Below are 25,040 nucleotides of genomic sequence, written 5' to 3'. Positions count from 1 at the left end.
TTTCCATTACAAGGGTAATCTATTCCTAATTCTCTCCAGCTCTGCTCACAAATTCCATTAGAACCTCGGCCCGGGGACCAGAGCGTCCTGCACCCTGGCAGGACGTCTGACAGCCTGCCATGCCAGGAAGGCCTGCAGGACTGGCAAGAAGGCATGGTGAAGCAAAGCGTCTAATAGTACTGCATTCAGATCCAAAGAACCATGTCCCAGCCCATTTTAGTCTTCCCCTTAATGAGGTGACACCACATTGGAATTATTGAGTTTTTTAGAAAATTGACAATGATGATTTTTAGTTCTGTAGAGTGGAATTAATAATATGAGAATATTTGCCATGATTTTTATTTTTTTTTAGCTCCATCAGTAAAACAAGACATTATATTTAGCGCTTATATTACAAAACAACACAAGCATTTGTTTGAGTAAACTCCATTTTGGCTGACTTGTTTTCAAGAATTAATATTTGGAGTAGGCCGGGATTTGAGTAGCGTTGACAGGAAGTCGGGTTCTATTGGGCAACCAAGTGGCACATTGTGGGCTTGCTTAAAAAAAAACAAATAAAAAAAAAAAACCAATGTTGAATATTATGCTAATCCTACAACTGCTTCTCACATTTAAAATCAGTTTTGCATGTTGCACAAGAAACTTCAGAAAGTATGCACATATATTAAATAACTTCACAGACAATACAAATTATGGCATTCAACTGTATGTCCTGGGTAAAAAAAAAAAAAAAGCCGGGGGTGGGGGGGTCGAATGAGGCCATAGCGGGGTGAAGATGTGAAAACATTGCTAAACATTTTTGCTCGACATGCCGGGCTCATTTTCTACTCCAGTGCTAAAGTAGAGAAGCGGTGTAAAAGCCTTAATACATAATTCACCGCCATCTGTCCACAGCACATGTTGTGTAATAAAAGCTGTCTTGTCTCCGTCTCTCGCACTCTCGCTGCCATGTAGGAATAACTTCCACTTATTCTTGTCCCTCCCTGCACATTTTACTTGGCTACCTTTCACATGTTTGCTCTCATTGGCAGCGCCGTTTTACCAATCGCTTTAATTAGCATTCCTCGTGGCTCGTCTGATCTATTGTCTGGCGCGTCACGTGTCTGCCCGGTGGGTGTTTGCGTGCTCTCGCCCTCTCTCCGGGTCGGCCGCGGAGGATGACGAGGCAATAACGGCGTGAAGCCAAAGCGAGGGCAGACGCAAAGAGTGGAAGGCATAAGGCAACTAAATTGGACGTCGGGCGGTTAGTTTCTACATGCGGGCCACACGCCATCGAGCTCCTGAACAAATCTGTCAAGCATGCTGTGCAAGAATACTTCAATAATACGGCATGTTCTAACTTGATTTATATATTTATTTATAAATTTATTTATTGATGTATTTATTTATGTATTTATATATGTATTAATGTATTTATTTAAGTATTTGTTTGTTTATTTATTTGGCCATCATCACTGCAAAACTCAAACAGTACTTTTTTTTCCCAATTACCGTATTTTCCGCCCTATAAGGCGCACCTAAAAACCTAAAATTTTCTCAAAAACCAACAGTGCGCCTTATAGTCCGGTGCGCCTTATATATGGACCAAATTCCTAAATTTAAACTGGCCCAAAGCATTGTGTCATGAAATCAATCATAAGTGGCCCGCTGAAGACTATGAATCATGACTCAAAAAGACTATGGATCATTATTTTATGATTATAAAGTAATTTGTTCCGTCTGAAGTTGAAATAAAAAAGATAAAATGGAGAATGATTTGATTTGGATTAAAAATCTGACATGATGCATTAATGGTGCGCCTTATAGTCCGGTGCGCCTTATATATGGATAAAGTTTTAAAATGGGCCATTCACTGAAGGTGCGCCTTATAGTCCGGTGCGCCTTATAGGCCGGAAAATACGGTAATTGTTTTTAAATGATACCTCGGCAGTGTTTTTCCTTCAGTATTAATGATTCATTATTTAAAATTCTTTACAAAATTACAATTATTCTTTGTACGTTTGAATTTCAGTTTCAGAATCGATGAATCCTCTGATTATCCAATCAATTAACTGGATGAAAATACGTATTGTATTATTAAATGACTATTATTTGTCCACTTCACAGTCAGACTTTTGAGTGTGTGTGGCTTTAAAAGGGGCTTGGGTCTGACTTGGTGAGTGATGTGGGAGTCAGGAAATGGATGTGAGGTTAGCAGCTAGGTGTTAACTGGTCAACTGTCAGAATCATTGCACTTTACGTTCTTGATTTTTTTTTTCCGATCAATCGTTTCAGCCCTAAATGGAAGAAAACAGTACGGATCAGCAAAATATATATTTTTTTTTAAATCATCACAGTCAAATACTTTGCTTTCAAAACCTGATGCTTATTTTCTCTAGCGTGGCTTCCACTATAATGTGAAGAGTCCGACTTCCCTTCTAAATGACTCTTTGATTGCACACATTTGCGAGCTGCTATCTCCTGATTGCCGTCTTATTTGGCTCCACTTCCCCGGCTTTTAAGTCATTTGTTTTTCATGGAAGCCATTTACAAAATTGACAATGTATTTGCTTTTCCCTACCATCTTCTTCCATTTTGCGGGTCCACCCCAATTATTTAGCGCTGAGGAGGTCAGCGAAAGGTCCGCTCGCTTGACGAATTGGAACCATAGATCACCGCCACATATTTCCCATTCTTCCTCAGGCCAATAGCGAGGAGGTGTGTCTGTTTTAGTAAAGTACCGCTCTTATAAATCCTTCGAGGCTGGTGCCCGGGCAAAGAGTGACACAGAGGAATCGTTGCATTGTTCTAGACCGCCGAACCCTAAAGGTAGTCTATGAAAAGGGCTGGAGCCGCATACATATTTAAGAGAGAGAAAAGAAGCTACAGTCGAACATTTATTTTTCCTTCAATTTTGTTTTCTATGCAGTTATGTCTGACTGAGGGTGTCAAATGCGGGTTTTTTTCCGCAAAATGTTTTGGAAAAGTGTCTTTGCCTCAAAAGGTGAAAAATCCAAATTTCCTGTTGACACACTCATTTTTCCCCTTTGAAATGACACTGCTGCAGCATGAGCTGCTCAAATCGTAGAATTGGACCGGTCGTTTGTTGAATAGCGATAGGAAAGTTTAACGTGGCATTATTTCAATCCTCCAGGTCACAGAGTTACGACGAAGTGATGGACGGTCGAGCCAACCTGATTTCCTCACTTTCCCTCAAACTTCCTCAGCTTGTTTTACTTTCTGACCAAGTCATTTTCAGCAACCTCCCCCCTTAACTCTTCAAAAAGTCTAAATGTCCTCCTTTCTTGCAAAGCAAGCAACTGCGATGCAGCCAAGGCTAATATCGGGAATCCAACACCATCCTCTAATGCCAAAGCTCGCTGCACTGAAATGAGTCTGATCCTCCGGGTACAAGCAACAGAAGCTCAAAGCAAAACAGTTATAGATATGTTCCTGAAAAGTGCAAAAAGTCACAGATACGGAAAGCAGAACACGTGTGTCATTACTGTCCGATATTAGGACCCAGGCTGCATTTCAAAATGTGCGAAAGACACCTTAATTATGTTGCCTTTTAGAAATGACATTTTGAAATTAAATTAAAAAAAGGAGCCCATTTTCATACGGACTAATTCAAAATGCTTTGTCTGGCTACACTTTTCTTTAACCTGTCATTCTTTTTGCCGTTTGTCACTCTCCACTAAAAGTACTTAATGTGCCAGCTCAAATGGTTGCTTGTACCTTTCTTGTTTTTTTTCTTTTTTTGTTTTGTTCCATTTCTACTTCCTGCACTTGGTGGAAAGCAAACACAAAGTGAAGCACTCCGGTAATGTAGGGGGCGGGTACCCCCCTGAAAAGTTTAAGAGCACTCCGGCAACTGGGAGGTCAGTCACGACGCACGTAACTTGGTGTGCAAACACAAAGCGCTCTCGTTAAGTTGTGACTCTACAAACCTCCACGGGACACGCAATACGTAGGCAGGATCACACTAGAGTGCCTGATACTGAGTATTATGGGGTGGTGTCTGGTTTATGGATACTTTTAACAGTTTGCGATAAGACAAAAAGAAATCATGCTAGCAACATAGCATCTGTAACTAACATCGGCTCGCTAATGCTAGCTTAGTTATGCTAGGTTAGGCTACGTTGAAGTCTTGCTGCAGTGTTTTAAACTGCAAAGTCTCCGTTTAACACTTACCGTATTTTTCGCACCAAAAGGTGCACTGGATTTTAAGGGGCACCCTCATTGAATTTTTTATTTTAGAAATTATTTCATATATAGGGCGCACCGGATTAAAAGGCGCATAAAATAGAAGCTATCCTGCAACAAACTGAGGTTGACTAGGGTTGCGGTATGCATCCACTAGCCAATAACCAATGAGCCCTCTGTAAACAATCACATTTTTCAAACAATCTCCTATAAAATGATCGGAACTGACTAAAGTTCGATCTAACACATTGGTACTGCCATCTATGTTTCTCTTCCATATCAATCCGTAAATTTACTCGAAACATTAACGGAGCAGCCTATTTTGAAATGGAATAGCCTCGCGGGTACAACAGCTATTCGGTGACGCCCCCTGACCACAGTTGCCGTAATGTTGGGAAGCGTTGCGACCTTGTAATTTGCTAGTCATACTAAAATGTACTGAAACATTTTGACAGAGCACTGTGTACAACCAGTATGGATCAACAAATTCATCAATTGATCCATATATAAGGCGCTCTGCATTATAAGGCACACTGTGTTTTTTTTGAGAAAAATGTAAGTTTTTAAGTGTGCGTAATAGTGCGGAAAATACGGTAATCCTATTCTGAATGAATGTTTAGAACTTCTGTGGCTAACGTTGGCTTGTTTCCACTGCTAATGCTAACTTAATATTAGGCACGATTGTATTCTTGGGAGGGATTACTGGAGTGAGGCTATGTTCCGATTTTGCTGCAGTATTTCCACACCTGAACGTGCCCTTTCAACGCTCAGTCAATTCTATTTTGAATAAGTGTTCAGAACTACCCGTTTTAATAGGCAGAATAATGCCACCCGGCAATACAAGCCAGTGTGAGATGTCCCTGACTTTGACACCACCGCATGAAATTCATTAAAGGTAGTCTCATGGAACATTATCCCATAGCTGGTGAGAGGCAAACAATTCAACAGTCTGAAACATTTGAATGTACTTTCAGTTCATGCAAAATGGGGGATTGAGGGTGGGTGGGGGTGTTTCCAATTTTCTCCATGGAGAAGAGAGAGGGGATTTGGGGAAAGATTTCCGACTGAAAGGTAAGATTGCTTGCGAAATCAAACGCCGATGATGCATACGCGAGGAAATGACTCGGGGCCAGACATATGTGCGAGGTAAGTCCATTGGTACTGGGGAAAATTGAAAAATGAAAGGGGTGGAGGGAAGAAAGAATTAAGCCAATACTGAGCCGAGACACACAACTCTGATAAAGGTAGCCCTGTTCTCGATAGCATTGTTTGGAACGAAAGTAGCCCAAACCAACCAACCTGGAAACTTTACAGACACACAACACAGACCTATTTTGAATGAATACAATTCAACACCAATTGGAGTCTTTGTGTTGGTCACACATTCTATGCCTGTTTTTTTTTTTTTTATTCCCACCCGCTCCCCCCTTATCTTGTCCACTATTGTGATGAAAAATGCAGTGAGGCCAAATGCAGCACTGCCAAACTGGGCTAAATTTGTATATTGACGCAGCCTCTGAAGGGATTTATGAATAAGTCATTAAAGGCATGTAAGGAGCTAAAATGTCGCCTTGAAACCACAGAAACAGAATGTTTTTAGTTGTTGGCGTTAAGTAAGTCTGCCCTGTTGCCTCTTGCTTTCTGGTCCACTTATGGAATGAAATGTGACACGATGAAAAATGGATTCCTATTTCTCACTTTAGTCCATTCACCAACTGTATAGTCATTAGTTTGTTGAGATTCATCATTTGTGACTCCACTATATCCAAAATTCCGTCTTGAAAACACAATTTTCAACTATTGAGAGAACGTAAGGAATACTCAAATTTGTAATGATCAAAAACAAATTTGCACTAAATTATGGACTGTTAGTAAACAGCATGGGACCTAAGATTGAACCCTGTGGGACTACTAGTATCTCACGAATGGTATAAGAGTGGTGCCCAGTTAAATTTATACCATGACCACAAATGTAATGTAAATGTAACTAAAAGAATTTAGTCTATTTGAGCCTCCTCAAGAATCGCACCTTACAATATTGTACTTTAATATAAAGACACACAGAAATAATAAACAGGCTCTACCAAGACAAACTTATGTGGTTAAAAGTTTTCGAATAAAACATTTCACACATGAATAAAATAACAAGCAGCAAGTCTTAACGTGTCACTACACCGATCTATGAAAACTACTCCCGCGACGCAACAGTGACACAAATTCAAGGCCGCTCGGTCAATGGCGCTTAATTGAAAAACACAAAGATGTGTGTCAATAATGGTGCTAAAAAGTAAGATGGCACTTTTCTGTAAGTTTTGTTTACTTTCGCTCAGCGCGTTTGCTCGCTCCAAGCGTGAATAATTGTTTGTGTCGGGTAATGATGGCGGAAATAGGCTGGCAGTGTGCTGGACTCACAGTGTGAGTCTGATACGCTGACAAATAGAAAGCGTATTAGAAAAGACAGTTTTTCACCTCTGGGTGACCTGAAGAAAATCTCTTCATAGCGTCCCGCTTGTAATACTTAACTTTTTTTTTATTAGCTCCGAAATGTCATCTTTGTAGGTTGCTTTTCGGACCACATGGGCTTTTTTATGACAAATTGTTTGATATTTACAATCAAGTTAGTGACTAACTTGCTAGGAAACATTTATAATCCATGTTAAATGTCAGGATGAAAAATATGGAAAGCTGCTGTTGGCGATTTGTGCAAATTGTGACAGCCGCCATTGTGTCTCTTGATATAGCGGCAGAACGGCGGAGTTCAATCAGTCAATTGTGTCACTGTCTTGCCAAGCTTGTTTACATATTCTGCCAGGGACAATGAAGTCCCTTCGGTGACACACACACACACACACAACACAATTTTCTGTGTTGTTTTCCAAAATATTTATGTTATTAAGTATGAACCAGTGTTGTTGGAAAATAAATAAGAAAATAACAATTCTGACCGGCCTATATTCTTTATCATCTGCAAACACCATATATTACCGCAGCATACTGAGCTCCATATCTGTATTGTACGGCCCCCTGTTGGCCAGTAGGCACAGTTTAATTATTTCATTTTTTTAATCCTATTTATATTACATGCTTCTAATGTTTTAGCAGCTACACATCAGTGATTACACCATTTGAGATTTGCATTCATGCCTTGACTTCCCTTACCTGATTAGCTTTTTTTTTTTTCAGAAAACAACATATTGTCCGATTCTCATTTTTGATATTTTCCGTCCAGTTTCTGCAATATTGCCCAAGTCTACATGACAACTTGATTGTTACATGCGGAGATATTAGCTGTCAGAAACAAAGCATGTTGCAGGGATGCCTGGAATATTGTGATGTATATTGAATAACCGCCTCGTCAAGTCGATGAACCAGCAAAAAAAAAAAAAAAAAAAAAATCAACGATAAGGGAAATGGAGGCAACTGGAGTAAAGGCGCTATCGAGGGAGGAAGTAATCGAGCATGCCAGTGCGAGATCAAACAACATAGATGACAACAAGCGGGAAGAGAAATGCGAGGAAACAACACGTCTTGACAGCTGGAATAACAAAAATAAATAAATAAAAAATCCCTCAATAAATCAATCAATCTATCTCAAACCAGAGAATGACAAGAATAACAAGGTGGCGTTGGCATTTGGGGGGGAAACTTAAATAAAATAAGGAATTAAGACCACCGCTGGCTTTTTGAATAAGATCCGCATACTTGGATATTGCAATTATAATAAAAAAAAAAAAAGAAAAAAAAAAGGGGCCGTGAGGGTGGTGGGTGAAAAAGTTGCTTATTATGTGCTGGACGCCTGCACGTCACGCTTGGCTGCCGAGCGCTATTGATGCAGTGCGCCGTGCAGAGGGGAGGGGACACAATCTTGTCATGTGCCAACATATTGCGCGTTGGCGCCGAAGCACACCGACTGCTAATGCCATCCTTCGCTTCGGGAATGAATATTATCAGGGGGGGGGGGGGGTGATGGGCAGCAGGAACAAATAAGAGAAAGGTTGTGATAAGAAAAGAAGGCTAGGCAAATGAGAAAAAAAAACGCCAGGTAAAAGAAGAAGCGCTCGGAGGAAGAAGTGCGGCGCAGGTGAGCGGGAAGAGGACGGAGAGTGCAAAGGGGAAGGCGGGAAGTGCGCGTGGAATCATAAATGCAAGCGGCGCAGGGTTTCGTGCGCTCGCCTGCGGCGTGGGCGTCTGCATTGATGGGATCTGGCACGCGGGGAGCACGCATGGCGGATTAACCTCCCAAAACGAGTGACGCAACCTCAACGTAACATTCAAGCGTTTGGGAGATTTTCTTATGGATTCAAAACGCACACGCTTGGGTAGCGATGCTTAAATTGGCGCGAGCTCGTGTAGCGCGTGGAAAGCAGCTGGGTAAAACTAAAGGGAACTCCGTTTTCGGCGTTATACGAGAAAATTTGGGGGGAATTTGACGCTAGCGTGATGAAAGTCCACGTCGATTAACCGATGATATCGTTGATATTTTTAGCATGATAGAGCGGTCCAAGCACCTTGTGGTATTTTATATTATTCCATAATTACTCTAACTAGTCAACGATACTGATCTATATTGACAAAGTTAATTAATCACTCATCGCCTGTTCTAGACTGACTCAGCTATTTGCTGTACTTGACTTGTCGACCTACAGTAGTCGACTGGCGTGTTTACTCCCAAAGTTAACTTGAAAGAAAGTTAAAAGCAAATAAGAAATGCTGTACAACAAGGAGGGAGGAAGAAAAAAAAAAAGATGAAATGAAAAAGTATTGGATGTTGAAAGGCTGGGAATGAAAGAGAGACAATCAAGAGTGGGTAAAGACAGACACAATATGAGCTGACCGACAAAGGGAACAATTGTAACAAAGCTGAAAGGATGGCAAACGCTCCGGGATGATGAAAGTCAGGCCGAGGAGTAAGTGGAGTGAAAATGAAAGTCAGAAAAGACATAAAAGTGCGAGAAAACTGATGAAGGCTTAACCAGGAGAGAGTGGCAAAGCACAGAGTTGCACAAGAAAGGTCAACGGAAGAAGAAGTCGGGGCGCCGGATGGTTGATTTGACCTTGCGGCCGAGTTGCGGGGCGGAAAGTGGGAAGGGGAAAAAGTTTGGAGCTCCCTTTTAATGCCAACTTACAATGTGGCCGGAATGTTCTTTTGAGTTGTTGGAGAGCATACAAGCAGACTTACATATTGCAAGGGCGCCAACGAGGTAGGAAGATGCAGTATGGCTGGTTGTCTGGTCTTGCTTCTGGTCAGGCTTTTCACTGGCGGCCAGAATGCGTCACACGAGACACATCTTGACTACAGCTGTGACACTTCCTGGAAAAAAAAAAAATCAAATTAATTTTTTTAAGCTCATTCACTGCCATTGACGGCTATAGACGTCAAAGATCCATACAATAATAAATGAGTAAATGAAAAAAGTCTCGTACATAAACACAAATATATTTGTGTATATTATTTCTCGCCTACATTCGTATATAATTTGTACATATATATTGTTGACAAAATAAGTATGTAGCGAAGAAGCTAGCTTTAGCCTGGGTTGTTAGCAGATACCTTATGTATCCATACATGCACACTTCATCCAAATAAAATCATTTTTAAAGCTAATGGCAAGTTTTATGGGATTACTGTTTGCTTCAAAATATGATCAAACGTTTCATCGAAATATTTGAATCGTGGCAGAATGCTGTGAGCGCTATTCAAAACATTATCTTTTATGAGCAGGTAGACATAACATTCTGTTGCTCCAGAGACAAAGACGCAATTTTCCTCACATGCAAGACATTTCTTTTTTTCCATCAAACATATCAGCTCACTAAATCAAATATCCTGTGACCTCCTTTGAGAGGAATGAAACAAGATCGCAAATGTTTCCAGTTCTTTCATATTGCAATAAGGCGCTTTTGAAGCACTATCTTTCCCTTATGAGTGAGCGAGACGTGAAGCGAACCGAATCTTCCCTTAGCGCTTTAGCACGCTAACATTTTTGGTCTCGGTGAACTGCGAGCGGCGGTTCGGCGTTAGCGCTCCTGCAAACGTCTCCTTAATGATCCCATGTTTGTTCTTAGCCGGGGAAGTCCGTCAACGAGCATGAATAATGGCGCCCCCAAGCCGGCAGCTCGCTTGAATGGAACGTGGCCTCGCTGTGAAAGGGGTCACCTAACACGCTTGCAAATTGTCTACTCACATACAATTTATTTTTGTACCTGAGGTGATTCATGGCCATGCAGTCGAAGAAAAACTACGATTATAATAGCATGTGTAGTATGTTGCTTGAGAAAGTTCGAGAACGTTATTTGGAAAGTTTATAATGAGATACAATGGAGAGCAAGTTCTCTTTTCAATGAAGCAGAACGACAAGGGAACCCGCTCCCAGTAATTCAATTTCTAGGAATGGTTTGTAAACTTTATTCTCAGAAAAAAAAAAAGGATTGGCAAGTTTTCAAGTGCGAGGAGAACAAAAAAATGTTCAACTGCTCAAAATTGTCCAAAACTTGTATTATTTTATATATATATTTTTTTTTTTATATTTTTATATTTAAAAATGAAAAAAAGGTATTTTATTATTTTAAATGTTTTTATATTTAAAAATAAATTAAAAAGATATTTAAAAATATAAATAATTAAATATAGAAAATTTGTAACAGTATAATGTAGGGCCGTCACTATCGAACATTTTTAGAATCGATTATTCTAGCCATTGTCGATTAATCGGATACATTTTTTGTCACTCTTCTTTCAAAGTAAAATCAGTTGTTTGCAGAAATATCTTATCGGGTCAAATGCTTGACTGAATAACCACTCGACTTAACACAACAATATGATTCTTCCCACTGCATCATTCTTGCTCTTGTTATTTTTTTCTCAGTGTGTTTTCCCACTCGAGGCTTTGGAGATGAACACTCGTGATTGGCCCCACGATCGTGGCCAGTCCGGGCATAATTGCTCCATCCTCCGAGCTGCCGACTGCACGCGCGGCTAAGCCCGTCTAGGATCATTATTTCAATTTGCTCGTAGCAACGTTGTCAACACTCCAGTGTTCCTGGGGGGGCGCGCGTTTCGCTTCTGACCCGCCGACTAGTTGCTAATCCCGTTACGCCACCGGAGATAACGTAACAAAAGGTTGATACGGTGAAGGAAAACAAGATGAAGCTCAGCTCCCCTGCTAACATCATCACAGTGTGAGATGTATTCGGAAAAACATTTGAAATCTTTGAAATCAACAGTGGAGGTGCCAGTTTAGCGTTATACTCTACAAACTGGCCAAACTTACACTAAACAAGAATATAAACTTGTGAGCTCAATCGATTGATCGAAAAGTAATCGATTATCAAATGAATCAACCATTGGAATCGAGTAATCATGTAGAGCTATTTTTTATTTTCGATTTGTCAAAATCTACTAATATCTCAACAGTAATCAATCACTAATTTTTGTGGTTCGTAAAACGTTTCGATTTTTCCGCGATGATTTGCATCCACTTTGAAAGCAAAGCACTGACAGCCACTGGACTTATGTTTATATTGTCGTGCAGCAGAAGCTGGAGAAGATCCTTATGCCCTCCATCAGTTGTATGTTATACGCTGTGACAGATTTCCGCGGATGCGTGCCTTTGTTTGTGTCTTTCCGCGAGCGTGCTAGCAGTCCGTAATGGGGTTGGACAGATTATGCTGTAGCCATTGTTGTCATGTCCCTGTTTTACTAATGCCTCTCCCCGGGACATATGAAGAATGAGAAAATGCAGCGGTGACAGCCAATCCCTCATCTTTATCACTTGTCATTTTTTTGTGTGGAGGAATTTGAGGATTTTTAACAAGAATATTAGTGTTTGCACTCCCACGGTCATCTCCTGCTTTGTGACCAACAAAAGAATTATCCACATTGGCTGCCAAGCGACCGTGAAGAAAGCACTTGAACGATGCACGTGTGCGTCGATAAAGACCTTGACACTAAACAAATACAAAAAACAAAATGGTGCCCGCTCATGGAGAAGATCCAATCGATCCAGTGCTTCTTTCAGTATGTGGAGAAGTAATGAAAAACAAGCGTTACAGCAGAACACTGATAATAGCGCATCTGTTTTACACCTTCACTCAATAATCCGCTCATTTTCGTCCTATTATCCCAGTTAGGGAACTTGGGCAGCGAGAGAGATTTATGATGTATTGTGAGGCTCAGACATCAGCGAGGTGGAAGTTATTACGCCATGTAAATATGATTGCGGAATGTAAATATGACTTGTAATAGTTGCTTTGAATAATGCATTACTGCCACCTACAGGATTGGAGGGATTTCTTTTTACTATACTGTAATCTTTTAATTTATTTAAACAGAATGTTTTTGAGTCGGAGAAATTAATTCGAATGTTCACTATTATACTTACAATACGGTACATATAAATAAATCCACATTTTAAACCTTGAGGTTGTGGCGAGTTCGTCGGATCGCTTGCGGGGGCGCGTGTTTGTCGTGACGTGTGGTAGCGCGTCGCGGCGCGTTTACATAATGTCCGCTTTACATATCTGGTGCATCGTCCTCGTCATGTTCGTCTTCCCGTTATCGCATTATGCTATCAGTCAGTCAGTCGTCACTCAGCATCTGTTTCCCTCACACACGCACACATTCACAAGTCGGCGAGTCGACACCATTAGATGGCAAGTCCGTCACTGGCTTGCCGCCTGACACTTGTCCGATTCATCCTTGCCAGTCGTAATCAATCAGCGTAATCCGGCGATTGTTCACGATGCAATGTGGCATGTTTTGGAGGGGGGGGCTGATGTGGCCCAAGGAGCATAAAAAGGCGTCATCGACATACTGACTTAACACAAACATGGATAACGACGTCACGCACTCCCGATTCTCATTAACGGGATGGCGTCAAAGCAGGTCATTAAATGGAGTAGGAAAAAAAAAAAAACATGGCTGCCTTGTGTATGTTTTTGTTGCTGTATGTGTGTCAAGCTGCCACAGACATTAATAAACACCTGAACAATCTAACGATGCATCAAAAAGTCAGCTTTAACAAATGTGTATTTACTCCACACCAATGTCTGCTAGCTTAATGCTAATGCTAGTCAATGATTAATCGTGTTTATTAATCAAACAACATTTTTACCGTGATTATTCTTTTACACAATCGCTACCACACTACTATCGCAATACTCACGGGCATAGATTCTTTATCCTCTGTGATAAATGTGTATGTACGTTTGTACTATACTGCCCCCTGGTGGAGAAGGATGATTCAACTCATCCAGTTGCTCCTTCACAACCTGCTGATGACACTCAAAGCTGTGTGTGTGCTTTCCATCAATGACAGCGCGTGTGGTCTCAGTAGGCAGGTCGGCATCGACGTGTTTGCCATCATGTCACGGACCAGCGATTCGCCGTCTGTGTCATCAAAATCGAAACTACGACGGGCCCCTCTCCTCCGATTGTTTCCTCTCAGCTGAGCCGTCAATCAAGCTGTCATCCTTCCGTCTCACCCGAGATAATATGTAAAAATCCTAAATTCTGTCTCACAACAAGACCACAGTGAATATTCCCGCATTTTTTTTTTTTGTTTTCCTTTCTATTTCTTGTCTTCTGCCCATTCCGAGCTACGGACCTCAATACGTGTCAGAAAGAATAAAAGCAAGAATCAGTTTGGCGGAGGCGGGCTGATAAAAATGAGACGAGAAGAGATGCCACGAGACACATTGTCACCGATGCGGGTCCCCCCCCCCCCCCCCCCCTCTTCACACAAGGCCCCATTTGCAATAAAATGCAATATGGCAGCCTATTACAAATACAAGGCTGCATATTGCACAGGAATAATTTATGAGGCTTGAAAGCTTATACTGGGCATAAAATGTGAATTAAATATCCACATTATGACTCATTATTGGCCTGTGTTAAAGAAACTTAACACCGCCGCTGCATGCTGGGGGACGCGTGGTTATTACGTGAAAACAGCAACACGGCAGGCTGCGAATTAAATACATACATAGAAGGTAAATGACCAACCGCTAATTACGCCCAAATATGCACTTATCGTTTTTCATCAAGTGATATGATTGCAATTTGTGGCATACGCTTGCTTTCTTTGCCGACAATTGTTTTTTTATTTTAAGTCATGTGGAGGCATTTTCTGCCTAGCGACAGATGACCACAAATTGTTTTTTTTTTTGCTCCATCGATTAAATACATTTATTGCATATAACTGGAGTCTGCTGTTTGTCATCTTAAAAGGAACGCACCGATAGGACTTTTTACTTAGCGATACTGCCGTTAGCCGCCGATGCTAACGTGCAATTAATAAACAGTGGGTTGTTAACAAGCTACATTTGCGCCGTTTCTTCTCTGTGATTATGAGAATGCAGCACAGTCCTCGTGTTATTTGTTGCCTGGGAACCAAACAAAGGCAATGGAGAAAGATGTAAAAAAATATATATATAAATAAAGGTTTTGCTTCGACAGCTGACGAAAACGGTGGCTTTTGACGACTTTATTTGTCAAGAAGAGAAAGGAGGAGCGACTTATTTATGTGTGGTTGTTAGGTGACGGATGACGCATGTACCTAACCTCACGCTGCATTTTGCTGAAGGTGAATTTCGACTTGAAAGATCCAAAGCAAGGCATTGTACGTTTTTTTCCGAAGCGCACGGTAAATGTCAATGTAACAACTTTTAGTCGTGAGACACTTTACAACTATGTCAATGACAATTAATGATCGGATTACTTTCCGAGGAACCTTTAGTATTCTCCAATCTTGTTTTCTGACCAATTTACCACCCCTACAAAATCCTGTTAAATTTCCAACTCCGTCAGCATTGACAAATTCACGATATGGCCAAAGTTCTTTTTTTAACTTTGCAAATAGGCTTTTAAGCCCACTCAGCATCATTCTTTATTTGTTTATCTCCGTCTCCACAGAAGGCAGGCTGACGCGGATCCAGACCTCCTAAAAAAAAAAAATAGAGCTGCTCTCATCCCACTCTGATTACACACATCGGTGGCGGGTGCCAAAAGGATCTCTGGGAGGAATATTTTACGTGAATATTATGTACAACCGGTAAAAAAATATTAAAGATGCAAATTTGTGAAAGTCGCCTTTCTTACAGTTTACATATTTGTGACTTTGAGTGTGTGTGGCCTGAAAAGACCGAATTGGTGAGTGACGTGGACACCGGCGTATAAATTTGCAGTTTGCATTAATCGAGTTAGTCGATTAATCGTTTCTTGATGTAGTGTGAAATAAAACGCCTTAATCATTTCGTCCATTATTTTGTATATAAACAAGCCCCAGCCATTGTTCGTCCCGCATGAGGTCAACTGGGGTCAAAATGCAGCCATTAAGAGACTTTATGTATTCGGGCAGATGTGAGAAATTGCGTTTGCCTCTTGGCTTGTTTAATGCTCACATCATCGTCTATATGGGTCACACATCCAGTGGACATAAGCGTAGTGACCTCATCATTATTTTATTATGATTTGAATGCTGACTTTGTGCTCGGGGCAATATAGGCACATACGCAATCTTTATAATGTTCTCTTCCAATGATTGGAAAAATGTTTGTGATAAAAAAAAAAAATGTCATAAAAATTTCAGGGATTACTATTTAACAACAGAATTATAATAATCTTTTTGCGGAAAAATAACAGAGCAGAGCGGCACCACAGATCTCATCAATCCCATTCAGGCTTTCGGAGTTGAATCCATTATTAAACGGCGTGAAGTCAGATTTGTGTATAATTTACAATCTTGCCTCAGAGCGAGCATTTAGCTCAGCGGTCGGTCGAGTTCACTTTCGCGTGGCGCTAATGAATGGAAAAGTCACAAAATGTCCGTGTGTATGACGCTTTGAATGTGCTTCCAGATAAGTTGAGCAACGTGAGCACGTTGGATGTGATTTGTACATGCAAAGTGACACATAAAGCCTATTATGCAGCCGTAGTCACACACTCTGAGTCACACACACACACACACACACGAGACTCATGTGTGGTGTACCATCTGCGTTTTGAACAAGGAGTCTCTGCGTTACAAACACCCAGCCCTCCCCAGCCCCTTCCCGAGGGTTCTCTTCCCTGTTATGTTCGACACCTTCTTCTTCTTCTATGGTCACAACATGAGAGCTACTCAGACGCGTCCTCCGTGCGCCTGAAGTGTCTTTGTGCGGTTCCGCGTGTGTGTGGAGATCACATCTTCTACCTGTGCCAAGTGTGTTTCTGCAGCGCGTATGAAAGTGAAATATTGGGGGGGTTGAATAAATATTCAGCCTCGCCTTAGATGTTACGTCATGTCGTCCGCGAGGATCAATTTAAAACCGGGTAAACATGACGCGAACGAGGGAGGACTTGTAATTGGGAAACTTTTCTTTTTTTTTTTTTTTTTTCAGCAACCTAACCGGATTTAATTGACAATTTTTGCCGCAGCCGTGTTGGCGAGTTGACGCAAGTTTACCGCCAGTGTGTCTGCTGCCATTAGTCACGTTGCACTGAGGTGGGCGAGGACATGAGATGGCAGCGGCATTTTTTGGCAGGCCGTTCAGGTGGATTGATAACACGCGAGACTCCTCGGGCTGCTATAAATATGCAAAGTAACGATGAAAACTAATCAAATGTCATTTGAGACGAGCGGCGGTCGCGGCTGTCTGTTAGCGAGAGACGGGACGTGGCGGCGCTGTCGGAAAGCGTGAACTGGTTTGACCCCCTCGCTTGTAACATCACATCCATTTAAGATGGAAACTAGGATGAAATTAAAACTCTCTCGACTCATCTCGCTTCTTGTTTGATGGCTTACAGAGATGTTGCGGTCACGCGGGTCATGCAAAGGGCAGTCAAGGTGCTATGGTGCTAAGAGTTGAGCAGCTTCATTTCAACAAAAGTAATGCTTCTGCGCCAAACTCCGGCATCCAGGTAACAAAGATCTTAGTTGAGTAGCTTCATTTAGACAAAAGTAGAGCTTTGAGGCCTAACCCTGAATTAAAAAAAAAAAAAAGCTGAGTAGCTTCATTTAGACAAACAGTGTTTTGCTGCCAACATGCGGCATTTTCATCTACGTTGCTGCGAGTGGAGCGGCTGCATTTAGACAAAAGGAGTGTCTTGCCGCAATATTCGAGTCAAGGAGCTTCTGTTGGACCAAATCTTCACGCCACAAATGCTGATGAGTTTAGAAACTTCATTTGGACAAAGGTTTGCTGTACCTAATATTGTGAACAATGCTTGGTTTTTCCCCCCACAATCTGCTCACTTTTCCAGGACCGTATTCGAAATTAAAGAGAGGTGTCACAAAGACGAATGGCTAAGCGACATCCATCAATGGCGCATTCATATATACTAATTTTTTTTTTATTCATTTATTTATTTATTTTTTAAAGCAGCCATACTGCAAGAAGTCTAAAGGCATCCCGGGGAGGAAATAGAAGTCTGGGAAGTCATTAAGAAATCTTTAATGCCTCTCAGCCACTCCGGACACCCTCCCCAGACAATAGTTTACCTTTTTTTTTATTTCGTCCAAGCACACCACCGGTGAATTCTGCTGAATCTCCAGAGGAGTGTAGACGGACATTATCCCACATGGAGAATTGCTGGCTCCCGCTGAGGGCGACTGTTGTACCCACCCGAGCTCTGACATTCCTTCAATCTGCAAAAAAAAAAAAAAAAAGAATCACTCATGACTTGGAGATGGATGAACGGTTAGGATTAACATTTAGAACTCTTAGATCTTGTGAATTATGGTCCATAAAGGACCGCCTTTCTACTGAAGTCCAACAATCACATGGGGTAGATTGCAGGACTGGAATTTTGGACACTGTCATGAGCATTGAGAACAGAAAGGTGCTGATATTCTAAATGGACAAGGAACATCTGGTACGCACTCTGACTCCCAATGACGAGTAGTCAAGCTTTTCAGGATCTATGACGCTAAGTCCTCTTGGCTCTTTTTCAACAGTCTGGGAGGGATTTACTGCATCACACGGCGGAGTGGAGCACGAGGAGCGGCCCACTCGCCAGCACCCTCACGATGACAAATGTGTCGTGGTCGTGGACATGTGATTCATTACACACACAAAAATCTCCCCTTTGTACTTTCAGATTTTTTTTTGCAGCGGGAGATTTCAATAAAATTATTTTTCTCATATGTAAAAAAAAATATTTGAGGAAAATTGTCCTAAAAAAATAGCAAATCGGTCAGGCCTGAAACTCAATATTGCTGACTTTCCAATTCTAAAAACATTTGACAGCTCCAGCCCGATAAAATCATTTGTAATGGGCACCATGGATTGGGAGTATGTATGGTGTTTTTTCCTCCATATTGTACAAACTACATCAAGCTGCTTTAATAAAATCCCTATCATTTATTTATGCCATACATATCCCATATTAAAAATTGAGAAAATATGTGAATGGGGGGGGGGGGGGGGGGGGAATAGACAAATGCAGAACAGAAAAAGCAGGTGGGGGAAGCCTACATTACGTAATCCGATGGTGTCGGTGCTTTGAAATGGAAGTGGATGTGCATAGCATGTCTGCAGTACCCACTGGTACAGCAACTTACAGACAATAATGCTCCCACAGCGCCATCTGTTGGTTGCTAGGCGAAACTTTTTTTTTTTTTTTTATACAAGTCGTGAATTTAGGTGCTTACATTATGACACTTATGCATAATTCGGAGACAGCGAATGGAAGATTTCCCCCGGATTGCATTCCAAGCAAGAAGAAAGTCAATGACTAGAAATGTGACACATTCGTTTCAAACTGGAGTGTTATGTTTTACTCTGACATTTTCAGTTTCTACTCATTCGCTTCTGGCGCAAAAAAAAAAAAAAAAAAAAGCACTCACGAATCGATAAGCATCCATTGATCAAGGGGCCATTAAACGCTGGAGATTAGATGGAAACGTTCCTGAAATTATCGACTGCACCAAAGAAGCCGCTAAAACAAAAACAAAAAAAATGAAAACGCTGAAAGAAATCAATGTTTATGTCACCCGATGGACAGAAGGTACAAAAGCTAGTGAAGAAAGAAGATCCATTTGTCATAATATATTCTTGAGTCTTTTTACCAACTGCTGCTCTGCGCACTCACAACAACCCGAGATAAATTACATTATCGCGACCATCAAAGTCCGCCGTTCGTCACTTTCTTTTTTGCAGCAATAAAAGTCAAATCTTCTTATTTTGGAAACCCAAATGAAAAGTGCTATTTTGGCTGCCTGGTTTGAACGACAACTTTAACGATCCCATTTGCCAATCTTGCTTCATTAGCGTTTCATTGTTTTTCATTTAACTCATGAGCAGTATTTAAAAAAATATTTTGGATGTACCAATATCTCGACATTCTTTCTGATATAAATAATTCACCAGTATGTCAATAGTTGCAAAGAAGAACGTCAGATATTTTTGAGTATCGGTGACTGGTATCGGAAGCCTCCGTGAGTACCCGATACCAAACCGATAGCAATACCTAGTAGTACCATCCCCAATGTAAATATCGCAAATGCACTTTATTTGCTTGTTTTAAAACGGATCCACGGACCAACGAGAATTCGCCAGAAGGTCCGGATAACCGCTTCCGGCCTATCTGAACGAATGTGGTGACATCACTGCTGCCATCATCTTTTCTCTGCCATTGAAAAAAAAAAAAGCTCCAAACATGCGCTCAGCATCTTGTGATTTACAACCATAAATCAGTGACAACATAACAAGAATGAGCATAAAGTTACACAGCACACATGTATCCCCCGTGGGAAAACGTCACATTCAGCTCTTACAAGAAAGCTCGTTCCCAAGGGAGACACGAGCTGCCTTATAATTGGCGACAGCCTTCAAATCTAGACTCCTATTGAATTTCGATTCCTTCCCTTATTAAAATGGCGAAGGGAAAGCCGCTCGGATGTCCGCAGCCAGCCCACCCGCTTTGATCGACTTTGCCCCTAATAGGAGCTTGCGCTACTTCTCTTTTTTTCCCCGTTCCTTTATACACTCCAACACTCCAAATGACAGGAATCACTATTTGAAAGACATCTAGAATGAGGCAAGAGTCAGACAAAACGACCAAAAATTGTCCTTTTGAAAGTGGCACCAATAACCTAGCATCAAAAGGAAAGGACCTGGCCACTACATTAGGTACACCTCCATTCATTTGGGTCAGACAAAACAAGGTTGTTAAGAAAATGAAAATGATTATTATTTTTCTTTTCTTTTTTTTCTTTTTTTTTTTAAATCAAAACGAAAAATCCAAATCTCTTTAATGGTGGTTGCTTAGCAGCAAGATGCCACAAGATGGCAACAAAGGCAAAAAAAAAAAAGGCAGGGCTTTACTTTGAGCACAAAAATAGAGACATTATATTCCTTAGAAAGTCGATTCTTCACCGAGGTTATAGAACACGGTAATCTGTCCCGTGGATTGTACTCGTGTGCCTAACAAAGCGGTTGCTACAAATGTAAACAAAACCGAATAAAACCACACGAAGCCGCTCGGATTTGAAGACGATGCACAACCTTCATCCATTTCCAAGCACTCGAGCGGCACTTAAATGCACAGACGGCATTGTTATTAAGTAAGTCTGCCACAGTGCAAATGACAACAAATGCTCTGCACGCTCACTGCAAATAAAGTATAATGGCGGATATTAGCCATCTTGCCAGGAACGATTTCATTGCGGCGCAATAAAACAGCTCACAATTACAGAGCAAAGAACAGTCTTGACTGTTAACACCAGGGGTCCCCAAACTTTTTCCTGTGAGGGCCACATAACCTTTCCCTTCTCTGATGGCGGGCCGGTGGCAGTTTGTAACAGAAAAAGTGTGACGATCGTAGGGGAGCTTAAAAAAAATATTGTTTTCCAGAAAGCCACACATAACCAAATAACGGTTATTTAATAACCCTTTCCAGGTTCTTTACAGAAAAAAAGTCAGGAAACAAATAATAACACTATTAATGAAATAAATAATAACTAAACCCTCTCTGAGTTCTTCACAGAAAAAACAGGAAATAAATAACTAAATAACTCTCTCTGGGTTCTTCATAGAAAAAAAACCATGGAACATTAACTTTCTGTTGTGCCATGAACAATCTTAACAGATAAAAGTTCAGCTCAGTTGTCAGAGCAGAACCTCTCTGACACATATGAGCAGTCTCTTAAAGTTCTTGTGTTCCTTCCTTATAATCCTTTTGTAGGTTCCAGTAGGCTTGTAGACACTGCTGTCTTTTTTGTTAAAGTTTGATAGTGCGTCATAGTCTGGAGTAAAATTTGTTGTGGCAATTCTTAGGCGAGATCCGAGGTGTTTGTCCGTTTACCTCGATCTGTGACGGGTAGATGTTGACGTTCATGTGGCTGAACGTCACGTCGCGTACGTCGAGCCAAATTGGCAACTCTTTTAAACGCTCGGCACTGTGTTCACCCTGCTTTACTTGGGCGACATTTTAACGGAAGGATTCCAGGGGAAGGTTTGTGGGTGGCTTTAGCGCAAAACTGCATCTGAAAGCTCAGCGCGCAAATTACAAGAATGCTGTCGTCACAGCCCACGCTCTAAATTCGGGACTGATACAAATAGAGCGCGAGTGCGCCATGTCCGTACACGCACTTGTGAGTGTGCACCGAGCTTTCTGACACGGCTTCCGGTAGTAAATGCGCAGGCGAGCGCTTCCCCATCTACTGGGCAAACGCAGTCATTGCAGGCAAAATGAGCAAAAAAAAAAAAAAAAGTTTAATAATACAATTTGTTCAGGGTTGGCGGGCCGGATTAAACGGTCCCGCGGGCCGTATCCGGCCCGCGGGCCGTAGTTTGGTGACCCCTGGTTAACACCGACGGAACGTTTGCGCAAAGTGATTATTAAAAGCCCGGGAGAGGGCAAAGACCATTGCGAGACACGGTTACAATATACATAACATGGATGTATGCTCATTTCCATTAGCCTGTCTATGGAGTTTCACACAGATGTTAGCATTACGCTAGCAGACATACGTTATATAAAATGTCCAAGCTCATTTGCTGATTCTTTTACCAGACCCCAATTTTAATTAGTAGTCAATTGTAGCAAAGAAAAAATATAGTGTATAGCGTATAATATAAAGTATAGTGTTCATACTTCACCGTTGTTTACGCTAGTTTTGTTAGCCCGTTTATGGCGTTTTACACACTTAGCAATAAGTTGGTGAAAAAGTTATGCAATTGCTGTGAATAAATTTGCATCATTGGTTTTACAATTAGTTTGAGAATAAATTATAACTGTGATTAGCCTATTGTTTTAGGATTTATTTGCTATTTGCCAAAAAACTTCTTGCAAAGTTCTCTACCGCCATCAAAATATTTGTTTGGAACTCAAGACAAAATACACGCTGAGTACCACTGTACTGTTTATACTAAAAAAAAAAAATTTAAATATGGAACTATGCAAAAGCTATACAACAAAAAAATCCAATTTTTGTACAGGATTTATGCCCAAAAGAAAAGAATAAGTGCATGAAGCAAGAAACATGGACACGCTTCATTAGCTCAAGTGGACCACATAAAATTATGTGCAAAATAAATACCAACTACTTTTTAAAGTGCCCTAATGTCTTCTGTTATGGTTGCTTTTTAAAACTGTTTTCTGACTGAACATTGCCCTCTCAAACATTACCATTAATATAACAGAGAGAAAATGGATGGATGAATATACTCTTAAAAGAAAAATCGATAGAAAGTCATTTTTACCTTTACAGTCTTCATTGTTGCTTTCGGCTTTATTTTTCATAAGCGTCACACCTCAAAAAACAAACATAAAAACATCCATTGCACTGTTGGAAACACAAGACGCAGAAAAAGAATGCATTAACAGTTTCTCTTCAACAAAATGTAAAAAAATATGTACTCTTACCCATGAGGTCATCTGCTGTCAATTAATTATCGACATTTGGATTAAGAGCAACCAAAATAGCAACCCCAGAAGGGCGCATTACATCATTTGGTTGATATCTGATATGAATTTAATGTAAAATTTATGTTATTGTCATTTAAACTCGATATAGGCGAAGAAACACACGACGTTGACACTAAACACAAATATGGGATTCTGGGACAGACCGAAGAAGTGGCTACAGCTGACGCGACTGTAGCGCCTCTAGGTGGACAGGTTTAGAACTGCATCCAGGCGCCATAAAATTCATGCTCAAAATCGTCATAAAATCGTTTTATTTCATTCACGCAGCAAAGCACTAGCATTAGTAGTAAAATAAAATAATCATCATTTAGCAATTATTTACACCAAACAACATTCTAATATTTAGAAATTAAAATCAAAGTGTAAATAAACAATAAAGGATATTTGTACGTTATTATTGATTGATCTGCTGTGACGACCCCTGACGACGAGCAGGTGAAATATTATTATTATATTATTATTATTAGTAGTAGTAGTAGTAGTAGTATTGGTATTGGTATTAGTATTAGTATTATTATGAAAAAAAAATATAGGGGCAGATTAGGAATCAGTGCAAATTCTGGAAAAGTTCACTTGCATCTCACCACTATAAAAAAAAAAGGAATATAGCACAGATATGTTTTTTTCTGGATAATAGTTCGTCATCATGAGCTCTTCTCCTCTGCTTCAAATCAAAGACAGCTCTCAGTATCCCTTGTACTCCATCACCCGCTCCTCCCATCAGTGTGCATTTCTCCCTATTTTGATCATCACTTCCATCTACCTTCTCTTCCTCCTCCTCCTCCTCCTCCTCCTCAATCAGTTTGCAGGTTTGAGAAGGTCAGGGGAAGATAAGTGCAATTCGTATCCGTCTGGCATCTTGCTCGCCGCAGATTGCTTCTGCTCGCCGTCACACCGGTGGACAATTCACCTTTCACCTTCACTTTTTGTCTTCAATCTGCCTTTCAAAAAAGGTCAACTTGAATCCCCATGTGAGTGTAACCAAACTACAGCGAGATCAAATGAACCTTGGCTGATGTTAGGGAAACATTCAAATGTTGCACCATGTTTTGCAATCTTAAAAATGATGCATACAAAATAAACCTTAAGTAATTCTTACATGTACCACTAGAGGGAGCCCAAATAGTTCCATTGTTAACAGGTGTTTTCAGAATCTGTGGGGCCCTAATAGAGAGCCTCAACGCACATCATATTGTTTCCATAGCAACCTTGTGTCACTCCATATGCAATACACTAAGATGAGTCAACAGTTCCAAACACTTTGCTGCCACCTGCTGTTTCAATGGTGTCATTTCCCCAAATTAATGACATACTTAGCCTTCGCCTCATTTGCCGCACGGTAAGCCATCGCATATTACACAAATAAGCCCCCCCCCCCCCCCTCTTGAATTGCACCTAACAAATGAGTTTAAATAAGGCCGTTTAGGTGTAAGTGCAGTACTTCATCACTTCCAAGCGCAATCATTACCGGGGCCCGACGCACAAATGTCCGGTTCGCTGAATTATGCATGTTTGTTTGTTGCTTTCATTACGCCAGCAGGCGTCTGAGGCAGAATAATAGAGGATTTCCCAACGTTATTATGTGCTGCTTGCTCATACTTTCTGCTTGGAGGGATGATGAGCACTTTGGGGGCCGCATCGAGCGCCATGGCTGAAACGTTTTCTCGTTTCTTATTTCTGCCCCGTGAGCCGTCACTTGTATATATTTGCCATTTGGGATCTAGCTGCAGTATTATTTTATTTGTTAAAAAATGGCATGAGACATCCAAGAAGCTAAGGCTCACGTATACTGTGTGCGCCAAAAATAACATTCATCTTATGCAAATGGAAGTCTCACCACAAAAAAAAAAATTCATGCATGACAAGGAGAGAACAAAAGAGAGATTTTGTTGTGAGAGATTTTTTTTAGCGAGTTCTACGTGGGAGTTTTTAACAGCCAGCACAG

At 40.9% G+C, this 25,040-nt stretch overlaps 1 long non-coding RNA gene across 4 annotated transcripts in view; it reads right to left on the bottom strand.

Moving 5' to 3' along the window:
• The window catches only part of LOC133145060 (uncharacterized), a 226,256-nt gene that overhangs the window by 24,123 nt on the left and 177,093 nt on the right, over window positions 1-25,040 (bottom strand). For all 4 annotated transcript variants that reach the window (XR_009710817.1, XR_009710818.1, XR_009710815.1 and 1 more), the window contains exons 5-7: window positions 22,870-22,952; window positions 17,664-17,810; window positions 9,365-9,496 (exon numbers count right to left, since the gene is read on the bottom strand). This is a non-coding gene — a long non-coding RNA (uncharacterized LOC133145060). The remainder of the gene's footprint in view (window positions 1-9,364; window positions 9,497-17,663; window positions 17,811-22,869; window positions 22,953-25,040) is intronic.

Source organism: Syngnathus typhle, linkage group LG21 (assembly GCF_033458585.1).
Source record: "Syngnathus typhle isolate RoL2023-S1 ecotype Sweden linkage group LG21, RoL_Styp_1.0, whole genome shotgun sequence".
In the NCBI taxonomy this organism is placed as follows: Eukaryota; Metazoa; Chordata; class Actinopteri; order Syngnathiformes; family Syngnathidae; genus Syngnathus; species Syngnathus typhle.
Note: the sequence above shows the minus strand (reverse complement) of the source record. Positions and strands in the feature narration are given on the sequence as shown.